The 5,000-nt window shown below is 60.6% G+C and overlaps 1 pseudogene; it reads right to left on the minus strand.

Moving 5' to 3' along the window:
• The window catches only part of LOC124727533, a 7,952-nt pseudogene that overhangs the window by 1,909 nt on the left and 1,043 nt on the right, over positions 1–5,000 (minus strand).

A 5,000-nucleotide genomic window follows, 5' to 3' on the forward strand; every position in this document is an offset into this window, starting at 1 on the left:
CCGGAGATGGTCTCCGACTACCTGGGCGTCGATGACGCGGGCGATGCCGTCTTTAACCGCCACCACGTCAGGCTTGCGGATTCCCTCAGGTGTGCGGAGGTGGGGCTCCACAGAGACGTTGAAGCCCCTCTGCGCGAGTCCACGGGCGACATAGCGCACGATCGCGTCATGCCGCTTAACCCGGGACCCGTGCGTCCTGAAGCAAGCCTGTAACACGTGGTTGGCGGTCTCTACGGCCTGGCAGCCCGCGCGGCATCTGGTGTCCGCCTCCCGCCCGCGACTGCGCCGTGCCTTCGTGGGGAAGGCGTTGATGCGGGCGCGGAGAGCGTCGATGAAGTTACGCCCAGATAGCAGGCGACTGGTGTCAGCGACCCACTGGTGTTGCCCCTTGACGGCGGCGGAAGATGACAGCGCCGCACCGTCAAAGGCAACGTGCAGGCGCGCGGCCCACATCTCTCCAACCTGCGTCGACGATTTGAGGAGGTGGCCCTCCCACATAAGATGCCGCTCCAGCACCTCAATCTCACGCTGCACCTCGTCCCGGCCTGCACCGTCGGCGGCTGGCCCAATCCTCTTCAGCGCCAGGAGACGGGACCGGCGAAGTGTTGGCCCCATCCATCGGCATGATGGGATGCCGAGGCCTCCCTGGGCTACAGGAGCGTGGAAGTAGCCCAGGGGAGTGTCCGCCGGAAGGCGGAACCATCTCCTGACGGCGGCACGGATGGTCACATCTGCCGCTTTCAACGCACCCACTCGGGTGCGGCTGAGGGCCAGCCCATGGTACAGGCCAGGCAGAAGTACGGTGGTGAGGGCGTGGAGGCGCTGTTGCGGCTTGAGCGGAGCTCGGGAGATGACGTCCAGCTGCTCCACCAGGTGGCGTCGTGGGTTGAAAACGCAGCGACCGGCGGTGGAGAATTGCAGTCCCAGGTACCGGAAGGTTTCACCCACACGTAGGGCGGGCACGGTGGCGTTGCCCGCTTTGAAGGTAACGTCGGCGTCGACCTTCACCTTCTTGTCGCGCCCAGACGCGACTAAGGCGAGGGTGAAACACTTCCGGGCGTTGATCTGCAGCCCCAGATGGGCGAGGGCTGCGACGGCTGCGTCGATGAGGGACTGCAATCCCCTCGCGGTCGATGCAAAAAGCAGGACGTCATCTGCGAAGGCCGCAGCGTTAACTCTGCGACCAAGGATCCGAGCTCCGATGTGGGAGGGAAGTTGACTCAAAACATAGTCCACCGCAAAATTGAAAAGGAGGGGGGAGAGGGGGTCACCCTGACGCACACCCCTAGCCGGCTGCAGGGGCACGCCCACGTCGGCGCCGCCCGCTATCACTGTCGTGCTACCCTCGTAACACCTTTCGACGTACTCAATAAAGCAATCCGGCAGGCCATGAGCCCTCAGCACGGGGCGGAGGGCAGCATGGTCCACCGAATCGAACGCTTTAGAGACGTCGATCGATGCCACAAAAACAGAGCGACAGGAGCGGACTGCGTCGGTGAGAGCAGTGTCCAAGATGAAGGTGTTTTCCAACATCCCATCCCGGGGGATGAATGCCCGCTGACGTTCGTCCACAGCACATGCACGCATCAGGCGTGACGCGAGAACCTTGTGAAAGGTCCGCGCCAACACCGAGCAGACCGTAATGGGGCGAAAGTCAGCGGGGGATGTTGGTGCAGCCGTTTTGGGGAGAAGTGACGTCCGGGCGCGAAGCAGACGCTCGGGAAGGGCGCGGGCCAGGAGGAAGAGGTTCAAGAGTTTCACCAGGACTTCATGCGGCAGGCGCCGCAGCTCCGCTGGAGTCAGGCCCAACTATAAAGGGATAATGCGAGGGGGGGCTGGTAACCCCCCCAAGCCCCTGGTGCGGTCTTCCACTCTGCGAAAATCAGCGGGCCCACGAGAAGGGGAGAAGACCGCAGGAGAGGAGAGGCTAAGAGGGCTAGGCCCATGTATTGCGCATCACTCTCCCTGTAACTATAACCCAAGGAAGGCACCTCGCAGCAGCAGCACGACTACATCAAGACCGCACTTCGAAAAGCCAAGTCCGGATGCAGCCACACCGCCGCCACTTGGCCATCAACAGCCGTCTTTATTCAAAATAATTTGAATAACACAAGATATATACATATATAGTACGTGGCAGGTGTTTGACGCCATGTCCGCCACCGAGGTGGGGACTTACAGGGCGGTACCACAAAATACAAGTATAAAACTAACATACACATATACATATATATCAGTGCGGAAGAACAACAACAAAAACACAAAATAAAGACACAAAGAAGGAAGAACAAAGACGGTTTATTCCTCCTGTGGATAGGCCCCAGGAGTCAAGGCGAAGAAAAATAACCAGCAGCCTAGCCGACGCCGACACGCTGCTTCGGGCTAGGAGCCGTCATACGCTCGAAAATCTTGTAACTTTTGCAGCAGCTCTGTAGTGTTCTTGTGCTCAGCACCGCCAGTTCTCGGGGTCGGAAGCCTAAGGCGGCGAGATCCCTCGCCGACGCTGGAGACCATACACCCCTCCAGTTCAACGTCGCGGTGGACACAATCACCTCCTCAACGTCACGGTGCAGGTTGGAGATGGCACGCCGGATGGACGGCGTGTCGTAGTAGGCCGCCTTCTGGGAGTGACACCAGTCGAGCCGGAGGTGGTCTCCGACTATCTGGGCGTCGACCACGCGGGCGATGCCGTCTTTGACCGCCACCACGTCAGGCTTGCGGATGCCCTCAGGTGTTCGGAGGTGGGGCTCCACAGAGACATTGAAGCCCCTCTGCGCGAGTCCACGGGCGACATAACGCACTACAGCGTCATGGCGCTTGACCCGGGACCCGTGCGTCCTAAAGCAAGCCTGAAGTACGTGGTTGGCGGTCTCCACGGCCTGGCACCCCGCGCGGCATCTGGTGTCCGCCTCCCGCCCGCGACTGCGCCGTGCCTTCGTAGGGAAGGCGTTGATGCGGGCGCGGAGGGCGTCGATGTATTCACGCCCAGATAGCAGGCGACTGGTGTCGGCGACCCACTGATGTTGGCCACTGACGGCGGCAGAAGATGACAGTGCCGCACCGTCAATGGCGATGTGTAGGCGCGCCGCCCACATTTCCCCAACCTGCGTTGACGATTTGAGGAGGTGGCCCTCCCACATTAGGTGGCGCTCCAGCACCTCTAAGAGAGTCATAGTTACTCCCGCCGTTTACCCGCGCTTGCTTGAATTTCTTCACGTTGACATTCAGAGCACTGGGCAGAAATCACATTGCGTCAACACCCGCTAGGGCCATCGCAATGCTTTGTTTTAATTAGACAGTCGGATTCCCCCAGTCCGTGCCAGTTCTGAGTTGATCGTTGAATGGCGGCCGAAGAGAATCCGCGCACCCGCGCGCCCCCGGAGGAGCACGCTAAGGCGGACGCGGCCTCGCAGCAAGGAAGATCCGTGGGAGGCCAAGGCACGGGACCGAGCTCGGATCCTGCACGCAGGTTGAAGCACCGGGGCGCGAACGCCGCGCAGGCGCGCGCATCCTGCACCGCCGGCCAGCACGAGGCCGACCAACGGCGAGAGCAGACCACGCCCGCGCTAAACGCCCGCACTTACCGGCACCCCTACGGCACTCACCTCGCCCAGGCCCGGCACGTTAGCGCTGACCCACTTCCCGACCAAGCCCGACACGCCCCGATCCTCAGAGCCAATCCTTATCCCGAAGTTACGGATCCAATTTGCCGACTTCCCTTACCTACATTATTCTATCGACTAGAGGCTCTTCACCTTGGAGACCTGCTGCGGATATGGGTACGAACCGGCGCGACACCTCCACGTGGCCCTCTCCCGGATTTTCAAGGTCCGAGGGGAAGATCGGGACACCGCCGCAACTGCGGTGCTCTTCGCGTTCCAAACCCTATCTCCCTGCTAGAGGATTCCAGGGAACTCGAACGCTCATGCAGAAAAGAAAACTCTTCCCCGATCTCCCGACGGCGTCTCCGGGTCCTTTTGGGTTACCCCGACGAGCATCTCTAAAAGAGGGGCCCGACTTGTATCGGTTCCGCTGCCGGGTTCCGGAATAGGAACCGGATTCCCTTTCGCCCAACGGGGGCCAGCACAAAGCGCATCATGCTATGACGGCCCCCATCAACATCGGATTTCTCCTAGGGCTTAGGATCGACTGACTCGTGTGCAACGGCTGTTCACACGAAACCCTTCTCCGCGTCAGCCCTCCAGGGCCTCGCTGGAGTATTTGCTACTACCACCAAGATCTGCACCGACGGCGGCTCCAGGCAGGCTCACGCCCAGACCCTTCTGCGCCCACCGCCGCGACCCTCCTACTCGTCAGGGCTTCGCGGCCGGCCGCAAGGACCGGCCATGACTGCCAGACTGACGGCCGAGTATAGGCACGACGCTTCAGCGCCATCCATTTTCAGGGCTAGTTGCTTCGGCAGGTGAGTTGTTACACACTCCTTAGCGGATTCCGACTTCCATGGCCACCGTCCTGCTGTCTTAAGCAACCAACGCCTTTCATGGTTTCCCATGAGCGTCGATTCGGGCGCCTTAACTCGGCGTTTGGTTCATCCCACAGCGCCAGTTCTGCTTACCAAAAGTGGCCCACTTGGCACTCCGATCCGAGTCGTTTGCTCGCGGCTTCAGCATATCAAGCAAGCCGGAGATCTCACCCATTTAAAGTTTGAGAATAGGTTGAGGTCGTTTCGGCCCCAAGGCCTCTAATCATTCGCTTTACCGGATGAGACTCGTACGAGCACCAGCTATCCTGAGGGAAACTTCGGAGGGAACCAGCTACTAGATGGTTCGATTAGTCTTTCGCCCCTATACCCAGCTCCGACGATCGATTTGCACGTCAGAATCGCTACGGACCTCCATCAGGGTTTCCCCTGACTTCGTCCTGGCCAGGCATAGTTCACCATCTTTCGGGTCCCAACGTGTACGCTCTAGGTGCGCCTCACCTCGCAATGAGGACGAGACGCCCCGGGAGTGCGGAGGCCGCCGCCCCGTGAAGGGCGG

Source organism: Schistocerca piceifrons, unplaced genomic scaffold (assembly GCF_021461385.2).
Source record: "Schistocerca piceifrons isolate TAMUIC-IGC-003096 unplaced genomic scaffold, iqSchPice1.1 HiC_scaffold_1112, whole genome shotgun sequence".
Taxonomy (NCBI): domain Eukaryota; kingdom Metazoa; phylum Arthropoda; class Insecta; order Orthoptera; family Acrididae; genus Schistocerca; species Schistocerca piceifrons.